The 22,754-nt window shown below is 36.6% G+C and overlaps 1 long non-coding RNA gene across 2 annotated transcripts; it reads left to right on the top strand.

Moving 5' to 3' along the window:
- Positions 1-9,923: 9,923 nt before the first annotated feature.
- On the top strand, positions 9,924-22,549 carry LOC138710401 (uncharacterized). 2 transcript variants are annotated; one of them, XR_011335222.1, is made up of 3 exons: positions 9,924-10,158; positions 18,537-18,734; positions 20,715-22,549. It is a non-coding gene; the product is annotated as an uncharacterized lncRNA (long non-coding RNA). The 2 variants fall into 2 exon arrangements; XR_011335221.1 differs by having other exon boundaries at positions 9,934-10,158; positions 18,677-18,734.
- The last annotated feature ends 205 nt before the right edge of the window (positions 22,550-22,754 follow it).

Below are 22,754 nucleotides of genomic sequence, written 5' to 3'. Positions count from 1 at the left end.
CTCTTCTTTTTATTTATAATGTTATTGATTAATCCTTGTCAAAATAAGCAATAGATACCTACTGTGCAGTTACACGGAAGACCTAGTGCTGTTGAAATTTATCACATCATTTACGAAAACTGGGGGAAAGGAACTAGTCATTATCTGCTGGCTTAGTTGCCTCATGACACTTTATTGATGTCACTTATGAGGTTCCACTCTTCAGATTGCTGACTAAACATAAGGATGAAGCATTCTTATATAGGCATGAAAAATAAAATTCCTCGAGTAAATCTTCTGCGGTAGGAACAGTTAGTTGTCTTTAATTTTTAATCATGGCCAGTAGAATATTCTTTGGATATTCATAATAGGCATTGCAATGGCTTCCAGGCTAAATTGTCCACTTCAAAATGACCAGAGGAAAAATGGCCACAATAAAAAATGTCCAAGGGAAAAACTCCAGTAAAAAGTGTCCACAACAAAATATCCAGTATAAAAATGTCCACAACAAAATGTCCAGTATAAAAAAGTCCGCATTAAAAAATTCCCAGATAAAAATTCATAATTGGAAAAAATCCATAATAATTTTTTTACAGAAGCAGTAACCAGAAGAAAGTAATATTGAGCCTCCAGCTAATAAAACATACCAAAGAAACCAACATCGGATAGAGGCAATTGTCAGGAGATATCATGAATACAAAGACAGGAATAATATAAAATGCTACCTTCGTGCAATATCTTATCACTTAAAAATGCATGGACAGCCAGAAGAGGAAGGTCAATGATCAAGAGATGGAATAAAAAATTCATTGCAAACTGGAGATTTCTGTGTGTTTATACATTAAAAATTATGATCTCATATATAGGACATTTTACATAAAACATTCATTGTAAATTGGAGATTTCTGTATGCTTATACACTAAAAATTATGATCTCATGAATAGGACATTTTACATTTTGTGGACATTTAACCAAGTGGACATTTAATTTTATGGACATAGTATCTATTTTGTGGACATTTAATTTTTATAGACATTTATGTAAGTGAACATTTTGCTAGTGCACATTTATGTTTGCGGATATATTGAAATGGACATCTTAACCTCCAACCTTCCAATGTATTACTTTATCAACAACATTCTTTAATTTCGAAGACAAAATATATGTGGAAATAGTAATCATTTTCCACAGATGTTAAGCTAAATTTATGCAGAGCAATATTATTTTCACACTGAACCATAATGGAGCATTATACTTTCACGATAATTATGTTGCAAGTGTGACCAATTCTTCTGCAGGATTTTCAGTTGAAACATATAGTCTCAGAAGTCTATTGGCTATTGTTAACCATCGTGAGTGGACAACTGTCAAGGCTTTCTACTTGCCAGATATTTCAAACATGGCTATGACGAAATGCTTTCGCACAATTCATGAAGTTACTGTTGATCATTAATCAAATCAGTAAGCATTACAGTGTTAGGTATGTCTTTTGCTTCAGTAGAAGTAAACTTGGCCACAAGTAGGGTCTCATAGTTGTAAAGTGCTTTTCATATCCTTTCAAAAATGCATTTTGGCCAACTGTTCCTCTGTTTAGTGTTTGTGAAAGATGTCTGAAGGGGAATTCATTAATTATCAACATGCATAATATAATATATGGTGTTGTTAGAAAAGTTCATAGACTGACATAGAAATTAAAATAGGATTATTCTTGAACAATCTTTATTTCTCAACATAATCCCCCTGCGATTCACATACTTGGTCCATCAGTGCCGCAGTCCTGCTTTACTCTCCTTGTACACATATTCTTCGAGGTCTGCAGAAAAGCCTTCTGCTGCTGCAATAACCTCTTCATTTGACGAAAATTTCTGTGCAGCCAAGTGAGTTTTGAGGTTTGGGAAAAGAAAGAATTCTGAAGATGCAAGATCTGGTGAGTAGGCAAGTGCGGCAACAATTCGAACCGTAGTTCGTGTAGTTTAACAACGATTGCAGACGTGTGAGCAGGTGCATTGTCATGATGAAACAACGCTTTCTTCTTGGCCATTCCCGGCCTTTTCTCGCGAATTTTTCCTTTCAGTTGCTAGATAGTCAATCATATTTGTCTCCTTACAATCCCAGAACACAGACGCCATGACTTTCCCAGTCGTTTGAACAGCTTTTGCTTTATTTTGAGACGGAGAGTCGTTATGCTTCCATTGTTTCGAATACTGTTTTGCCTGTGGTATGCAGTAGTAGATCCAGGTTTCATCAGCGGTCACAAACCCACTAAAAAACCAGCATCTTTTTTTGTCGAATTAGCTAGACATTTCCTCGAAATTTGACATTGAATGTGCTTTTGTTCCGGTATTATCAAACGCGGAACTCACCTTGCAGACATGTCCAACACAATGACTAAGAGATATACATAAGCTCACTAATTTCCCGCATTTTCAGTCGATGGTCATTCAACACTATATTCTGGATTTTTTCTAAGATTTCTTCACTTGTTGTTACTGGACGTCCACATACTCTCGACCATGTTCAAATACTGCCGCCCATTTTTCACAGTCGAAAACTGGAGCGAATTCCCCCTGTGTAGCACCCATGTCTGCTTTAATTTGAAGAGTCCACTGCAAGAATGATGGATGTCATTTGGAATACATTTTTCAGGAGAAGCAATTGAAAGTTTGAAATGCTTAGCGCTCAAAGCTTAACTGTGATTTTCCGATCATTACTGGACAATGACTATCAGTGATAATGCCATGTAACTCTCTATGTACATTCTATATGTCTTAAGCTATGCATTGACAGTCTTGGTTCATTTTCGACAAGAAAGTGACATCCATCATTCTTGCAGTGGACTCTTCATTTCTGTTGGACTCATTCTTTTTTTACGAAATATTTAATGACAATACGAAGCTGAATATTTCCATTTTTTCCAATCTGTTGGGCGCACTAATTTCAAAATTAAACTACACAGAATTTAGTTAACAGAAAATTATGATTTTTTCGTGCTTGAATTAAAATAAAATGGCCGATATGCTGGGTAACTTTCGGTGCTGGACCCCGGACTCATTTCATCGGCATTTTCACCTTCATTTAATTCAGACGCTAAATTTATTTATTTATTTATTTACTTATTTATTTATTTTTATTTATTTATTTATTTATCTATTTATTTATTTAGCTAATAATTGTAACATAAAATATAATATAAACAGAAAAAACTTTAGTTCACCCCTGAAAGAGCAGAACTCGCGCTTAGGGGTGAATTTCTGAATTGAAATTAAGAAGTATATAATACAATTTGTCTTATGTGTACTACACATTAAGAATATATACATTTAAACTTACAATTCCCTGAAGAAGATGGCAGAGCTAGCCGTCGAAAGCTTGGAAGCTAATCTCCAACTCACCTGGCTGAGAACCCGAGAAGAGTTAGTCTATATCAAACGCCGGGAAAGCCTCAAGTCATACATTACAATTTTTCATTATTTATAAAATCCATACATGACTTTTTAACATAACCTGATATGTTGATACAGCGTCGTAAAATAGCCCAATAAAAATGGCCGCTAACAATAGCGGCATTGTTAAAACTTTTCGGTGACATCTATGTGTTAGGACACGAACTTTTCAAACGCACTTCGTATATGTTTACTCTGCTACTATCCTTCCGAACATCAAAATATAACACAGTTAATGTATTCCGGTTTCCTTTTGTCACACTTGCTCCTACACCTACATTTCTTCCTCTCTCTTTTGAGTTTACTACTATCAATATTTCTACTATATGCTTTACTAATTAATCTTACATCTGACAAAAGCGCACTCTCAGGTTTTACAGTACCTCTATCAGAAAACCCGTATCTATTACATTCTCTAGCAAACTGTATATTTAAATCCAAGCAATTTGCAGAAATTTCGGAGCCTTCACCAGAAGTTTACGGTAAGTTTGAACTCGATTCATCTGTTGGTTTAAAGTTGAGTGTGGACAGAAATTCTTTACTGTTTCGAAGGAGAAGTTTCTGTATTCGTTAATATGGTTTTCATCATAATCAGACGAATATGTACTAACTGAATTGAAACAGCTATTTACAGAGAACACTTTCTGACAAGGGAAACTTTTCATTACTCTCCCTTAAGATTTTAACAAATGATAGCTTATTTTATTGCTCTGGGAGACCTGAATCAGAATGTAAAATCAACACATGCCGAAGTTGTGATTAAAAAGGCATAAATAACGTTACAGTACTAATAATTGATTAAATGGCGATCTTACTCGTGTTAATTATGTAAGCATGTGTGACTTACAGCTGTTTCGGTGCTATTTGACACCATCCTCAGAGCTACTAGATCTCGGCACTATCTCAACTTCGCTGCCTGTGGGTGCGTTCGTGTGATGAAGAGTTGTGTCAAATAGTGTGTATGTTCTGAAATTGATCTAAGTGTTGAGAATTTGACTGGGGTGTGCTTTAGTGTGTCTGTATATTTCATATTGTTCTAGTGTGTTGAGTTTTTGGTTTTTGGGTTGTAGCCTATGTGTAGGATTTCCATGTCTGTATTTATGTTATTGTATGTGTGGTTAGCATTGGTTATGTGTTCGGCATATGTAGATGTATCGTGTCCTCTCGTTATTGCTTTAATATGTTCTTTGTATCGAGTTTGGAATGATCTACCTGTCTGTCCAATGTAGAAACTGTCACAACTGTTGCATGTGAGTTTGTATACATTGGACAGACAGGTTTTTGACGCTCTAGTGTTGGGTTAGAGGCGCGGTTTCGACGCTCTGGTCCACACCTGTGGAGTAACGGTCAGCGCGTCTGGCTGTGAAACCAGGTGGCCCGGGTTCGAATCCCGGTCGGGGCAAGTTACCTGGTTGAGGTTTTTTCCGGGGTTTTCCCTCAACCCAATACGAGCAAATGCTGGGTAACTTTCGGTGCTGGACCCCGGACTCATTTCACCGGCATTATCACCTTCATATCATTCAGATGCTAAATAACCTAGATGTTGATACAGCGTCGTAAAATAACCCAATAAAAAAATATAAAAAATTGACGCTCTGGTGTTAGTTTAGGGGAGAGTTTTTGACGCTCTAGGTTTGGGTTAGTGCATGTTTTATGACGATTTGGGTTGGGTTAGTGACGCGGTTTTGACACTATGTGTGGAATAGCTGCACGTTATTGACGCTGTAAAGTTAGATAAGTGACGCGTTTTTGACACTCTGGTGTTGGATTAGCGGCGCGTTTTTGACGCTCTAGACTTGGGTTAACGACTCTTTTTTTCACGCTCTTGATTTGGATTAGAAGCGCGTTTTTGACGCTTGGGTTTGGGTTAGCGGTGCGGTTTTGAAGCTGCAGGTGTGGGTTAGCGGCACGTTTATGACGCTCCAGGTTTGGGTTAGCGGCGTGATTTTGACGCTCTTGGCTTGGTTAGCGGTGCGTTTTGACGCTGTTGTGTAGGTTTAGCATCACGTTTTTGACGCTCTAGCGTTCGGTTATCGGCGCGGTTTTGACGTTCTACATTTGGGCTAGTGGCATGTTTTTGACACTTCAGGTTTGTGTTGGCGGAGTGGTTTTGACTCTCTTGGCTTAGGTTAGCGGCGCGTTTTGACGCTGTTGTGTAAGTTTAGCACCACGTTTTTGACGCTCTAGTGTTCGGTTAGCGGCGCGGTTTTGACGCTCTACGTTTGCGTTAGCACGTTTTTGACGCTCTAGTGTTGGGTTAGTGACGCGATTTTGAAGCTCTGGTGTTGGTATAGCGTCGCGTTTTTAATACTCTAGCGTAGGATATGCGGCGCGGTTTGGTGCTGCAGGTTAGTGTTATTGGTGCGTTTTTGACGCTCCAGATTTAGTTAGCGGCGCGGTTTTGATGCTGTAGATTGGTTTAGCAGCGCGTTTTTGACGCTCCAGTTTTGGGTTATCGGCGCGTTTTTGACGCTCTACGTTTGGGTTAGCGACATGTTTTTGACGCTCTTGGGATGGGTTAGTGACGCTGTTTTGACGGTCTGGTGTTGGTTTAGCGGCGCGTTTTTGACGCTCTACAGTTGGGTTAGCGACGCGTTTTTGACGCCCTTTTGAATTAGCGGGGCGTTCTTGAAGCCGTAGAGTTGTATTGGCGCGTTTTTGACGCTCTAGGGGTGGCTTAGTGGCGTGTTTTTGACGTTATAGTTTTGGGTTAGCATTACGTTGACGCTGTAGTGTTGGATTTGCGGCGCGTTTTTGACACTCTAGGTATGTGTTAGCTGCACGTTTTTGACGCTGTAGAGTTGGGTTAATGACGCGGTTTTAATACTCAGGTGTTGATTTAGCTGCGCGTTTTTGACGCACCAGTGTTGGGTTAGCGACGCGTTTTTGACGCTTTAAATGTGGGTTAGGGACTCATCTTAGACGCTCTTGTATTGGATTAGCGGCGTGTTATTGACGCTGTAGATTTAGGTTGTCGCGTTTTTTTACGTTCTAGGGATGGATTACCCACGTGATTTTGACGCTGTAGGTTTGGATAGTGGCATTTTTTTGACGCTCTAGTGTTGGGTCAGCGGAGCTTATATTCACGAGAATAAGATAAATGGAAAATACTGAAGTTGAAGTGCTAAATTTCCCTTTGTTACACAACAGTTTTTTTCCTTCTTTTTAAATTATCGCAGAGGAAAAATTTTCAGTATAATATGGTTAAATCAGTCTTTTGTTCCTATTTCTCTACTGTAGGAGCAGTGTCGTGGGAGAACAGGAATAGGTAATTATGATGAAGATATTTCACATATAATTACACTTTAAATTTACTATCTTAAGCAGATATAGGATTTTTTTTTTTTGTATGTTTGTCAAGCCAATCTTAAAAAATTAGATTAATTTTGTGTTTAAGTTATTTACACTATATAACTGTTACAAATAAGATATGTGCTACAATTAAAGTACCGGTAGGTATATTATTTCTCGGAACACGTGATCAAAATGTACTTCAACATACTGAAGATATTAGACCAGAGTTTTTTAACCTTTTCAACATGCAGCACGCTGAAGTTGTAAATTAAAATCCTACAGCACACTCATATAATTTAAATGAGTGGTTTCTAACTAAGGAGGATTTTTTTTATATAAAAGCAAGTATGATATTTTTTTTAAGGTTTGCATAATGACATTTGTTGTGCACAATGTTGCAGTTGGAGTCTTTCTTTGGTTCTCCCCTTTCCCCATATTAGGGATCTAATTATACCATCAAAATTTCTCCATTCCATCGACATTCCATAGCATTCCCCGAACAGGGTTGCCAGATTGTGAAGAGTACTAGTCGCCGATATGAGAATTACATGTAGCCTGAAATTGCCTTAATTTTATTGTAATCCAAGGGGTTATTATATCTTGAAAGATATAGCCAATATTTAGAAATAAGTTGGTGTTTAGTCAATTGTCCAAAGACAGACAAAAGTGACACCAATGAGGAATCACTCATGAGGCTACTAAGCCAGAAGATAATGTGGATGTGTGGCCAGTTCCTTTCCCCCTCCATTGCATACATCGCTGACTAGTTACATATTACACTAATCAGACTTCAGATGTATAGGCTTGCAAAGAATTGTTTTCCTTCTGACATACCGTCAAGTAAGACATACTGCCTGATAATAGGTATACATATCAGCCAGAACCTCAATCAGAAGTAGAATAAGTTGTATTGTCTTAAATTTTTCGGATTTAGAATTGTATGTAGTGCAATTGGTGACAACCCTATAAAAATGTCTTGTCGTTAGGCCTAATAATATCCGCACAATAATTACGCTTTTAACTTTTTTTTTTAAAGTGAGAAAAATTCTCCCAGGCTTTGCGATATTGTTTGTCATATTTACTGTCAGTACAGAAAATCTAATAAGGTGGCAGTGATGGCTCGTAGTGTCCTGTTCCCTAAATTCAAGTTAAATTCAATTCAAGGCTGGTACAATACCGTATTCTAACTTTACTGATCTGGAAACCCTGTCTATGCGTCATTCATTCTCTTCTCTGCTTATGGCACAACACTGTGTTTACTGAATTTTGACTTGTGGACTTGACTGCTTTTGCTGAAAGATGACTCTTGAGGACTCACTTTTTTTTGCTACTCTTTTCACTTTTAGTTTTCCATTTTGCTACGACTACCTTTACTACAGTAGAATTCCTTTTTAACGAATCTCCAAGGGATTACTTTTCTTTTCTATAAATAGACCCTAAGGGTTTTCCCTAAAAGGGGGTTTACATAAAATGGGAAGGAAATGCTAAAATAATTAGTATTAACATGTGTATTATATCATTGGCCTACAGGTGAAACACACTAAGTCACTTTTTAGTAATTTCAGGTTTTGGACGTTCCTTGTGTAAAATTTCATGATCTCTCGTCTGGTGAAGTCCATTATGTCGTATCTATAATTCTTTATGAGATAATCGATAATTTAAATTTCCACTAAGTGCGAAATGAACGAAAATAAACACGTGCAACACACTAAGTCCGTTCGTGGGTTTCATTTGTCAATTTCCGTCTTGTTTTATGCAGAAGAATGTTCGTTACAAATCGAAATCACTTTCTGACAAATTATTCTCTCCAGAAACTAATATTAGATTATTATCCGAAATATGGTCTTCAATTATTCTAGTTCTTGATTAAGAAAAGCAGGCATAAGCTTTGAATTGTGTATTTTCAAGACTGTACCGGTATGAAATTTATAACATTTAAATCTTATCCTTTGGTAAAGGTAAAGGCAATCCCATGACAGGCCAGGTCGGCCCAGAGGGTGGGTGGCGAGAGGTTAAGGCTCCCACCATGGATGATTATATATATTTATCCATGCTCCCACCTTTACAGACAGTCGGCAAGTTAATAGCAGTAGGGGTGTCAATCCTAGAGTCCCGTCGCTCTAATTTCCGGCAGCCAATCACGTTGCAGGTCGGCTACATTTAAACGTGTGCATCTTGTGATTCGCTGACGAAGACATTATGCATTTCCTAAGGCTCGATAAATACTTAATATAATCGCCCGCCATTTTGGCTCTTTCTTTTGCGTTCGCAGAAAGGACAGGAGGACGTTATTTGCCGCTCAATTATTTGCTGAATTACATTGCGTTTGATTTATTATCATAGGAGCTACTACATGATAATGTTTAACGCTGTGGCAAATAGATCCCTCGTATGGTAGCTCGGCAACGAAAGAACAAAAATAGCGAACGATACTACCTACCTAGACTTTATAGAGCCTTGACTTCCTAAGACGTAAGCAAAGAGGATGAGTCACGCCGGGAATAACAGCGTCGCGACTATAAGTGCACACTGCCTTTATCCCCAAGGAAATGCGCCTGATACTCATTTCTGTTAGAAGCTGATGAGACCCCAGGGCCATAGTGCGGCCGGAAGGATTAGATCAATGGAAAAATCCATGACTCCATCGGGAATCAAATGCGCTACCTTTGTAGCGTTACACTTTAATCGCGACGCTACTGCATGCCCCCTTACGGTATCCTTTAGGACCTATATTGAAAGCAACACCAGATTGGATATAGCCTAGCCCTATGATATGGGATTTTTTAATTAAATAACACAAAGCATTGCATTCACTTGGTAATTCACAACGATTTTGAAGAAATTTGCGGTAGTGTAATTTGGGTTTCAATATTTAACAATAATATATACGAGAGGCTCGGGGCAGGATCATCGACCATGTGAGTTAGCCAAGAGCAGGTTGTAAGATTACTAACTGCGCATGCGCGGCCATCTCATGCACTGCCAGTGGGATCCTTACTGGTATTTACCAGTGTATCCAATTCGGCGGTTTTCCCGCTAGATCCAGCGTTTTTCTGTTGTAGTTTAGCGGGTAAAATTTATGACATTTGCATAGCTGATATAGGGATTTAGCGGGTATTTTTGGCACACACAGCGGCAAAATGATATAATTTTACATTAACAATATAACAATTTAGCGGTTTCTGCACTGCTTCACAGCGGGTTTTTAAGAATCGAGTTGGCAACACTGGTATTTACTTCATGCGAATGAACGGGTTTGTTATTCGAATATTTACATGTGAATATACAAATATGTCACGTAAATATTGCGTACCTGCTTCTAAAGGCAATTATTTAACTGGTTCGAAAGTCACTGTATTTATATTCCTTAAAGAGGAAGATTTACGCTGGAAATATATCATGACGATGCATGGGGATAATTTTGTCCCAACTAAATGTGAGGTAAGTACGTAATTATTTAGGACTAGTTGGTAATTAATGCATAGCCTATAATATGTATAAATAATGTAAGATACGTATATAATATTAAAGCTAGTATGAAAAATAAAACTTACGAATTTCATGTTGGTATAAATTACTATGTAAATTGGTATTTCATGTTTGAGGTTAGTTCACCATGCCTAGCTAGGCTACTATTGTGAATAGGCCTACTAATTGAGATTTTCTGATATTTTTAATAGTTGCAGTGAAACTCATGAGCCGTCGTAAAATAAATGACATCTATGTTAACCAAATGTTTACTGCAAAAGAGGTATTGGAAAAGGTTAAAAATAATTTGCACAACCACCGATATTTGGTCCGGATGCAAGAAGAGTTGGTATTTTCCTAGTACCCGGTACTCGTTACTTATGTCAATTTTGGCCTAACTAATGTGATTTCCATGGTAACGTATGATGTGATGATACTATTTTTGTGATAACGGATCGGTTACACAGATACAGACCAAGTCCCCAAAAGGGGTTTTTAGGGGGCATTATAAAATGTTACTCGTACCTTCAACCCAAAGGTGATGGACCGGTTAATTACTATAAATTAATTGCATGAAGGTTTGGGGGCCAAGTCCCCAACAGGGGTTTTTAGGGGGCGGAGCCTCCTAAAACAAGAAAGACATTATAAAATATAACTCGTACCTTCAACCCAAATATGATGGACCGGTTAATTACTATAAATTAATTGCATGAAGGTTTGGGGGCCAAGTGGCCTAAAGCAAGAAAGAACAAATCATAAAATATAAGTCGTACCTTCAACCCAAAGGTGATGGACCGGTTTATTAGGCTACTATAAATTAATTGCATGAGGGTTTGAGGACTAAGTCCCCAACAGGGGTTTTTAGGGGGCTCCGCCCTCTAAAACAAGAAAGAACACATTATAAAATGTAATTCGTACCTTCAACTCAAATGTGATGGACCGGTTAATTACTATAAATTAATTGCACGAAGGTTTGGGGGCCAAGTCCCCAAGAGGGGTTTTAGGAGCCCCCTAAAGCAAGAAAGAACACATAAAATATAAGTCGGGGTGTCGGGCACTCTTTTGGAAAGCATGGTGATGCGCATTTGACAAACGCAGTGTACGTACTTGCTAATAATTCCTTTTTATTTGTCGTTATTTACGTAAAAATTATTCTTGTCGTACTTTAATTTTTATTGTAATTGTAATTGTAAATTTAATATTAATTGTAATCTTATTGTTCATGTTATAGTTGTAATCCCCTGGTAGAGGGGCAGAGAAGGCCTGACGGCCTTATCTCTACCAGGTTAAATAAATAAATCTAATCTAATCTAATCTAATCTAATCTAAAAATTATGCGCCAAAAAATAATAGGTAAATTCATAGAAGACGGGCACCTGGTTGGATGTATTAAGTATTACCAACTTTTTTACTTTAGAGTTAAATGTTAGTGATTTTTAGTGACTTTTATTTGTTAGTTCTAGGTTTTTATGCGAGGTGTCGCCGTGATGTTCAATTTGATTGGTTATAGTTGTCATTTGTTCTTGAATTTTTGTTAATTTTGAATGGGTAATGACGTTGTCAGTTGTTCTTGGTTGTTTGACGTGAGTGGTGTTATATTGTTTTGATGGCTAAAGCTATTGGAAGTTTGTCATTTTGTGATTTTCCTTCGATTTGATTGTCATCATTTGTTCTAGAATTTTCGTTAATTTTGAATGGATAATGACGTCAGTAAGTTGTTCTTGGTTGTTTGACGTGAGTGGTGTTATATTGTGTTTGATGGCCAAAGCTATTGAAAGTTTGTCATTTTATGATATCTGTGAAAGATGTGTGAATATAGAACAGAGTACTAAATTTTGTGTCGATTTTAGTTTATTCTCTCGCTGGTGAATAAGAATTGTGTCGATTGTTGAGGAGAAAACTGTTCCTATGGTTCCAAGGAATTATTTACTGAATTTTCCGTACAAGTTAAGGTGTAATAAGAGTTCAAAGAGAATTTCATTTTGTGTCAATACATGGTTATTTATGTGAACTTGACTGTACGACAAAGTGTTGGTTTAGTTCTTTGTTGGCTGCATGGTTTAAGTTTAGATTGCCTTAAAGCCTGTGTCATAATGGAAGTGAAGTAAGTGGTTGTCATTGAAGACGTCAATGAGGATTGAATTTTGTTTGATGAGATGATAAATTATTGTTTTGTTTTGTGTTTTAGTGATTTGTGGGGGTAAAGTGAGGACGAAATTGCCAGAAAAGTACTACCAACTATGAAGTTCGAATCCCACCAAACGGCATAAAAATCAAAGATGAAAAATTAAACATATTTTCATTTTTTGAAGGGCTTGTTCTTCTTTAAAAATATGAATATATGTTTGATTTTCCATCTTTGATTTTGTGATGTCTGGTGACATTTGAACTTCATAGTTGGCAGAACGTTTTGGTAGTTTTCGTCAGCCATGTTGGATTTTGCCCGTCTTCTAGGAAATTACCAAATAATAATAATTTCGTACTCACTCCACTTCCTATATTCACATTTCTTTTTCAGTGGTTTATTAAAGAATGTTGTTGTTGTTTTCTAATGCCAGGCGTTTGACAATAAAGTCATTTGACCTCTTGCACTCCAATATTTTTCGAAGATATTATCATGACTAGCCACTGAAGCACAGATTTTGAGGTGTTCCGAATCCATTTCTTGATTTGAGTTGCACAATGGGCAGTTAGGGGACTGATATATTCCAATTCTATGCAGGTGTTTGGCCAAACAATCATGGCCTGTTGCCAATCTAAATGCAGCTACAGACGATTTTCGTGGTAAATCGGGAATTAACTGTGGATTTTGATGCAGAGAGTTCCATTTTTTCCCTTGGGATTGAGTTATCAAATTTTGTTTGTTGAAGTCTAAGTATGTAGATTTAATAAATCTCTTCACAGAGTAATACGTAGATTTAGTAACAGGTCTGTAAGTAGCAGTGCTGCCCTTCTTTGCTAAAGCATCTGCATTCTCGTTTCCCAGGATTCCACAATGGGATGGTATCCATTGGAATACAATTCTTTTATTGAGTGATAATAATTGAGAGAGCATTTTAGTTATTTCTGTTGTTTGAGATGAAGAATGTACCGGTATTTAAAAGACTAATTTAGAAACATGTTACATAAATCATCCTTGTGCCAAAAGAGAATGCTCCCTGGACCAAATTGTATTTTGCAGTGGTCGTCAGTACTCGCTGAAATGGGTAATAATATAATAATGTAATATAATTATGTTGTACGTAGCAAGATCGATTATTCAATTGATAGGATATTTTATGAGGTCACGACTGAGATATCTATTGTCAATTGCTTTTATTTGTCAGGAGGCCTTGACTGACTGGTATATAAGGCTGGCGCCCTTAGGGTTGAAGGTCGGGGTTTGGAATGGCCCACAAGCAACAAGTTATACTAAATTATGTTTAGGATTGGTGTAAAACTGGCCTATGTAACGAGTACTGGGTACTAAGAAATTACCAAAGAGTTTTTTTTGGGGCTTACTGGTCACTGGATGAAAAATGATTTACAGAGAAAGTCATTCCCTTTATCCTGTATTCGATTTCAAGGAACCCATAGTTATGGACATATCACAGTATTAGTTACTGAAATTCATGAGTTTGGTCTTACAGCTAGCAAAATTGTACCTACTGTTACCAGATGGTGGAAGTAATTTCATAAAAGCATTCCGTAAATTTGGGATAAAGACAGAATGTATAAGGTTGACAGATGTTATGTTACTGAATATTATGAAACTTCTGAAGAAGTGTTATTCATCCAATGCTTGATGTATCTTGTGCAGATATCAATAATCCAAATATTCATCTACTGTACCTTCTCATTTAAGATGCAGTGCGCATAAACTGAATTTGTGTGCTACTAATTACTGATATCAATAAGGCATTGAAAAATCCGAATAATGCAAAGTTGTCAGAAATGCATAATACTGTTATAAATAAGTGCAATGTTTTATGGAAAATGGGAAATTATCCCAAATTGGCCGAGAAAATATATGTGGTCTTAGGACATACTCTTTGCCATCCAGGAGCTACAAGATGGAATAGCATATTTTATTCTTTGAAACAAATATCAGGAATCAAAGAATGTAGGTTAGTCCTATCTTATAAAAAAAAATGTGGGTTTAAAAATGTAATGGTTCGGACATGTAGCCAGAATGAATAATAGAAGGTATACTAAAATGGTCTGGCAAGCAAGAATAGAAGGAAAGAAACCCAAAGGAAGATCCCCCACAAACTTGGGAAGAAGGAATAAAAGTCCTCATGAGAGAATGGAAAATTGAATGTAGCAAAGACAAGTGTTGTGGATGGAATAAGATGGTCTCTCTGCACCAGGGTTGGGCAAAGTGTGCTCTCCAGGCTACAGTAGGGAATAATGGAGGAAGAAAGCAATTTAATAACTCGAAAAAAATCTGGTATAATATTCGCACTAAGCTAGTGCAGAGGATTAGTGCTCTGATTAGTGTTTCCTTGCCAGTTGAATGATATCTGTTGAAGGGTTGCCATTGCAGCCATTTTGTAACCAAGTCTACCTTCCTTAACATTTATTTCCATGCAAATACGTAACACAACACACGAGTTCAACTACTTTGTATACAAGGTTAGCTATTAAATTTACAGTACTTGCTCTGCTATTGCCGACATAGTATATTTCTTCAATTGCGACTCAGATATTTCATTGAGGTACACATCGGCAACACTAGTCATTCTGCTCTTTATAGAAGGTCACTTGAAAACTTCTCTGTAGTCTGTGAATTGTTGTGCATAAAAAAAACAGTTCATTATAAGTGCTTGTTCTGACGCATCAATGACTGAGGTTTGGAGGCTGAAGAAGAATGTCAAGTCGACTTGAAATGATTCTGACCACTCCTTCTGAAAAATCCGACATGCAGGCTGCATCTCATTCGCCAGAAGTGACTCCAATAAAAGACTGTCCTGTACTAATTGTAAACAGTTCTATAGAAAGCAGTACAAATAAAGAAGAGGTATTTTTATGTGGTGCTGTATCATGGATAAAGAAATTTGCAGAAAATGACACTACTGACCACTGCATTCTTCCTGTAAGAAAATGTCATATCCTCTGAAGAAAATTCTTGATGAATTGATGAGTATAATAAAATTCATGTAATGAAGAGTACTGAATATCCGACTTTTTAAGAAGAATGGAAAGTATCCACCTTACTTTGCTCCTCCACAGATGGTTGTCCCGTGGGAAGGCATCAGTTCAGCTATTCGAAGTGAATGATTTTACAAGATTGTGTGAATGACAAGTGTTGGCTCTTGAGGCTTCGTTATGTTTAACATATTTTTACTGAAATAAATTAAAATAGTCTGGTCTACAAGGAAAACTACACATATTGTCCTATTGGCATTCAAGAGAATAACCCTGTTTGTAACTGTGTTGTGGAGTGTTTCTCAATATTTCAAGAATTCTGTGATCAGTTGGGATCAGCTCAGTTATTGCTGGATGAGCCAGTGAATAGGGATTATAAAGAATGGACACTGAGCGAATTTTCCTGTGTTCTATTTCTCTGTGTGCCAGCGTTTAGTTCTACTTTCAAGCCCTAGAGGTTAGTGTAATCGAGCATAGGCTAAGATAATAATTGAGAATAGAGTTGAGACACAGGATTCAAACATCGCCTACCTTATTGCATAATCCAGTAACGCTTTGCTTCAAATAAATTCAAGTTAACAGCTTTTCCTTATTTCTCAGTGACGAACTAGTTGTAATAATAATTTTTTATATTTCGGATATAATAAATTATATTATAAAATAATATAATAGGCCTACATTATAAAATTATGTAAATGCTGGGTAACTTTCGGTGCTGGACCCCGGACTCATTTCACTGGCATTATCACCTTCATCTCATTCAGACGCTAAATAACCTAAGATGTTGATAAAGCGTCGTAAAATAACCTACCAAAAAAAAATAAAATTATGTAGCTTATAAAATTCGTTTAATATTTGTATACAATACAGTATAATATAGGTATATGGTTTTACTTCTCATAAGAGTTTTGTTTTTCCATTTTCAGTGCTATCAAATCATTACATATTTTAATTGTTGTTGGGGTCAACATCTCAACTCTCATTATAAAGGAACTCTAGAGTCTAGACATTACAGTTAATGACGGATTTATTATTTTATGGATCCAATTTATTTTATTTGAGTACATAATGTACCTAGATGTATTAATTATGTGTGTTATATTTCCGCTGTGTTGACTGCTAGCTGGTGTGATGTCAGCGCCAACTCTAGGGAGAAAGCAGAATCTCACACTCTAGCTGGCTTGAAGGTCATTGAAATCAGTCTGGCTACATCAAAGGTACCGACGCGAAGTGTCCATTCTTTATAATCCCTATTCGCTGGATGAGCTATATGATGAAATAACGAAATTTCTTGTTGTTTTATGTGTGAGTCTGTCGGACGTGTCTCCTGAAGAACTAGATGCTAAAGTGTAAGAGATTTCCAGGGTGAAGAGTACCTTTGTAACTTCAGAAAAGTCTCGCAACTATGAAAAATTTGTTGGTATCATTTCTGGCTCTAAACTGCAGACTACTTTACAGAAGAAACCATTGACAGAGTTTTGGTGCAGTGTTAAGGAAGAATATCCTGAATTATCTGGGAAGACTGTTTTGGTTATTCATTTGTCAGCATGTGCATGTGTGAAGAAGGATTTTCCATCTAACTTATGCTTCAACAACGACGAAGTACTGCAATCAGCTGCATGCCGAACTTGAGATGAGACTTGAAATAGGTATCTTCGATCCAGCAAAATATAAAGCAAATATGTAGGGCTAGAAAACAGTAGGCTACCACTCATTGCATTAAAAGAAAATATTGAAATTGATGATAGAAATAAATCATGTGTTCTCTGTAAATTTGTTCAAATCACAAATAAATATTTTAATGTACTAAAATGTACTTAATGTGAACATACTGCCACTGACAAGGAATCGGTGGATGGAAAAGTTTGATTAAAGGAACCTTATATTCTAGGATATCGAGACAATTTTATCCTTGCAAACCCCTTAGTAACTCCAGTTCATATTCAACCAGAATGATATTTTGAATTTGTATACCTCATTCATTTATTTATTTAGTCATTCATTCATTCATTTATTTATTCATGCCATTTTACAATCAGTTCCTAATGAATTAGGGGGGGGAGAAAAATGCGCGTGCAATATTCATCACAATTCTGTTTTATTATACCTTTATATAACTTTAATATAATTGATTAATTGGGTAAAATTTTATGCTGCAGAAGTTAGAGTTATAATAATATTGTTTATTATTAAGGTACGGTCACACATCGCTACTTTTGCTGCACAACTTTTGTACTGCAGCTGCAAAAGTTGTGTGTCGTGTTCACACGTAAGCCAAAAGTGCTGCACACTACTTTTCGTGCTGTGCAACCCGATGCTGCAAAAGTTGCAACTGGAGGTTGCGAGTCTGTTCACACACAAGGCGCTACTTTTGCAGCCGCAGTCATGCTGCAGGTTTCCAGCTCCGTTTTGACTTCTCAATATACATTTTGTGGTTATATTCGCATTATTAAGAAACTCATGCGAAAGCTTACTTATCTATTATTTTCTTTTCTGTCCTAACTAGTATTCAGAAATTGCATTATTTTTACTATAAAGCTTTTAAAAACGCCTATATACTTACATGATAACCAACAGCATATTGACGTAATCAATGTTGACAACCCTCCTGTTTGAAACTACGCTACAGAAAATTAAAAAAAATTAATTATATCATCAGCAAATATGCTCAGACTGTGTTGTGTATTTAATAACTGATACAAATAATTTATTTTCATCATATCTAACATTAAAATATATCCAAACAATAAAAGTATCATTCGCACATTTGGGTGGCGACACTGGTCGCAACCACAGCAAAAGTTTCAACAAAACTGATATCAAAAATCCTGCAGCTGCAACCATGAGAACCCTGTTCACACGTTGCTACTTTTAAGCTGCGCGCAGCATGAAAAAGTAGCGGGCAGCAGGTTCGGCAGCCGTTGTTCACATGTCACAGTATGAGAATTGCGCAGTTTTTTGTACTGCAGCGCTGCAAAAGTAGCGATGTGTGACCATACCTTTATAATTCAAACTTCCGCAGTATACAATTTTACCCAATTAAATTATATTTTGATCGATAAGAAGAGAACCCCTGCTGCACAGCATTAGGTAGAAGAGGAAGTAAGTTAAGTAAGTATTGTTGTTTTGTGTGTCAGTTGCGCATGTGTACCTCAGCTTTCTCTGCTATATGCCTCTAATTATCACTCTTCCAGCCCTTGTCTTACTGTTCTGTTTTATTATAGCAAGGCCAGGCCATCTACACCGAAAATTGTAACAGTATTGAATGGAATGAGACTCCTGAAACTATTAATTGTTGGTGGTATGACATTAGAATAGAATGATTATTTAAGATGGCAATTACAGGCATGTGAATATGTTGCAGAACTTAGGAAATCATCCAGTGAGGAAGACACATTATGGAGATGCTGATACTCCAGAAGGTGAGAAGAAAATGTTTGGAGTGCATAGTTGTGAATACTACACATCTTTTTCTTGAGTTTTTTTTATAATCTCATGTGCTTAGAGTGTGGCTCTACTGCCTATGGTGGAAGGTACGCACCTCTGTTTAGCCCTCTCCACTTCTTGTCTTAGCACAGTATAAGGAAGATACAGTAGGGACAGCTGTTGCTGGCACCTTTGATGATGTTGGTACTAAGATCTAAACAAGCAAAATATTAAAAGCGAGTTCACATATTGTAGCTGGGCCATTAAGTTATTTATGTAACTATTCAATCTTCAATGGTATATTTCCCGAGAGATTAAAATATTCAGTGGTTATTCCTATCTTCAAAAAGGGAGAAACAACGTCTCCAGAAAATTACAGACATATATCACTTCTACCAGTATTCTCCAAAATCTTTGAAAAATAAAGGCACAGAAAATGCAACATTTAGTTTAACTGACAAAATTCTGGAGGCAGTTAATAAAAAATTAAAAGTTGGAGGGATTTTCTGTAATTTATCCAAAGCATTTGACTGTATAAATCATAAAATGCTGCTAGATAAATTAGATTATTATGGAATTAAATGTGTTGCACACCAATGGTTTCACTCATATCTCATAGATAGGAAACAGAAAGTTGAAATCAATACAACTATGAAATCTGCCTCGACATGGGGAACTATTAATAATGGAATTCCTCAAGGATCAATATTAGGTCCCCTACTTTTTCTAGTGTTTATAAATGATCTTGCCCCCCTAATAAAAGATATAGGTCATCCCATATTATTTGCAGATGATACAAGTATAGTAATTACAGCCAATAACTCCAACACATTCCAATCTTCAACAGAAGAAATTCTTTTCAAAATATGTGACTGGTTCTCAGTCAATAAATTGGTATTAAATTGTAACAAAACTAACATAATTCAATTTAAATCCTGTCCAAATTCAACCTCGCAAATTTCTAGCGCAATAATTAACAATAGATCCCTATTAGAAACAACAACTAAATTTCTTGGCTTAAAAATCGATAATGTGTTAAATTGCAAAAATCATATTAAAGAAATTACCTCCAAACTAAATTCAGCTTGTTTTGCTATTAGATCTATGCAAAAGATAATATACTTTGCATACTTCCACTCGGGAATGACTTTTTGGAATAATATTCTGGGGAAATTCTACAGATAGTAACACCATATTTCTATTACAAAAAAGAGTAATTAGAATAATAGTATGTGTCAAATCTAGGGAATCGTGTAGGACTATTTTAAAAAAACTACAAATAATGCCCATGTCTTGTCAGTATATTTTTTCATTAATAATTTTCCTCATATGTAATCATGAAAACTTTGTAACAAATTCAACAGTTCATAGCATAAATACACGTCAAAAAAATGACTTTCATACTCTATTGGCAAGTCTATTGTGCTATCAAAAAGGAGTGTGTTATATGGCAGTAAAAATTTTTAATAGCCTCCCTATCGATATAAAGAATGAAACTCAAAATATAAGATTATTTAGGGCCAAATTAAAGAAGTACCTAATTTCTCACGCCTTCTATTCTGTAGGTGAATTCATGACATTCAATAATGCTTCATGAAATTGATACTAAAACTATGTGTTGTACTAGTAGACTATATTGTAAATCTCATCTGTATATGTTTCATCTAGACTGTGACTATAAATTAAGACTTTATAATAGTATTAAGTTTTTTGACTTGTTCCATATTCTAGCTGTAAAGCAATGTATGAATAGCATGGAATGTTAATAAATACAATACAATACAATCTAGCTCAGGAAAGTGTAGTTCTTAGTGAATTCAACTATGTGGAACTGACGGCTGATTTTAGCAGTCAGCTGTTTAGATATATTAAACTTCCAGATGAACTTTATATATTAACTGTTGTATTCTTATGTTCTATATTAGGAATGTCGAACAGCGCTCTCAAGCTGTGACTTGTACATTGACATATTACAGTTATGGCTTCTTCCACAACTGGAACAGGACATCGAATGTCTCATTTTTCAGCAGGAAGGGGCAACACCCCATTACCACTTAGATGTCAGAAACGAACTGAATACACAACTTCCAAGGAGATGGATTGGACGTGCTGGCCGTGAAGATATAGAATATTTGCATTGGCCTCCACGTTCCCCCGACCTCACTCCTTGTGATTTTTTTCTGTGGGATTTTATAAAACAACAAGTGTATCAGCCACATTACCACCTACCATTGAGGAGCTTTGTGTCTGCATCACAGAGGCCATTGCACTGGTGGATGGTCCAATGCTACAATGTGTATGGCAGGAAATTGACTACGGACTTGATGTGTGTCGTGTGACACAAGGAGCTCACATTGAACACATGTGACTTACGGTTGTGAAGCAAATGTTTCTCTTTCTGTTTCGTTTTTTCCAGTGAAAAAATTGTTGGAGTTTCTGTTACCAATTTCATGTTTTCTCATTTTTGCTGATTTAAGAGTAGCACATGTGATTTAACCGAATGGATAACAAAAAATATTTGTTTCTCTTTCCATTGTTACCAATATGTTTCTAAGCGTCTCCTAACGATAGTTAAAGTTTGTAATCTGGAAGATCATTTATAGTAACACTGTACAAATAAAAACCACACACACATATACTGACATGTGAAGCATATGGATGATGAACGGTTACCAAGAAAAGTTTTGGAATAGACTCCATTGGGAAAGAGAGGAAGAGGTAGACCTCAAAACACATGGGGGTAAGAAAGCAATGGGGGAGGGGGGAGAAAAAAAAAGGAGGATTACAAGACCGGGAATGGAAGGATAGAGAAAGCTGGAGGAAGACGATAAAAGTGTAAAACAGTGGACACAGGAAGATGCTCTTGTGCATTGTAAACCTGTATAATAATAATAAATAGCTAATACATGACAGATTTCCTGTGAAACTATTGTCACTGCACTTGATAGCAGATAGAGGATGCTGGCCTAGGGACTAGTGGGGTTGCCTGCTCGAAACCTGGGCACACAGAGAACTTTAGTGTGGTCAACTGGTGTAGGTTTGGGAATGCGTCACCAGAGGGTCAGTGCAGGGCCATAGTGCCCCCCCCCCATTAAATTCACAGTTTTCTTTTGGGGTAAATTTGGTATGTATTGTATTTTTGTTTTCAATTAAGATACTACATTTTTTTATTTAGACTATTAGATAGATTGGTCTGTGTGCTGATATGGCATTGTGGGAATGGCAGCGTACTGGCTCATTCACAATGAAAATTAAACATAACGTAAGCGTTAACTTAAGAATATAAACGTTACAGTAAAATCAAGAAGTCATACCATCATTCACGATGGGAACATAAACATAACCGCAAACATACTTGGTAACCATGGAAACATAACGACGCCATTTCCTCATATCCTGTCATATACTTCAGCGCTCCACGATTGTGTTCTGTTTGGAAATCACGGAAACATAAGCATGAAAGTTTGGAGTTTGCAAACTTTCAACGTTTTACGGTAATGTTTATGTCAGTGCTTATGTGAATCATTGTGAATGATCCCATTTGGTAGCCTGGCCGCAAACTTCTGTGTTTATGTTACGGTTATGTTTAATTTTCATTGTGAATGGGCCTTCGACTATTTGTGTGAACTTTCAACTGTTCCCGGCAAGTGAATGAGCGGCTGTCCACATTTTTGTGTTACTAGTGCTGGTGAGTAAAATTTATAGAATGTTGCAGTTTTATTTAGCTGTAGAAGTTTTTACTTGTAGTGAAGTTCGGTTTTCAGCGTCTTGTAACGTGTAATTCAATGTATTACATGATGATCTTTCTAAATCGTTATGAAACTCACAATCCTCCATACTATACTTGTTTTTTTGAAAGATGGGACATGACAGGAGCGTTGCAATCAGAAAAACAACTGAATGTCACATAGCGTGGTAGGCCTGTTGCTATGGTAACAATGGTTGAGTTGCCAAACTTACAGTTTCCATATGGTGAGTGCTGAATAGCTCTTTATTGTGCACACAATGTTAGCATT

Source organism: Periplaneta americana, chromosome 12 (genome assembly GCF_040183065.1).
Source record: "Periplaneta americana isolate PAMFEO1 chromosome 12, P.americana_PAMFEO1_priV1, whole genome shotgun sequence".
NCBI lineage: Eukaryota > Metazoa > Arthropoda > Insecta > Blattodea > Blattidae > Periplaneta > Periplaneta americana.
The sequence above is the reverse complement of the archived record's forward strand: the minus strand, read 5'-3'. Positions and strand labels throughout refer to the sequence as shown.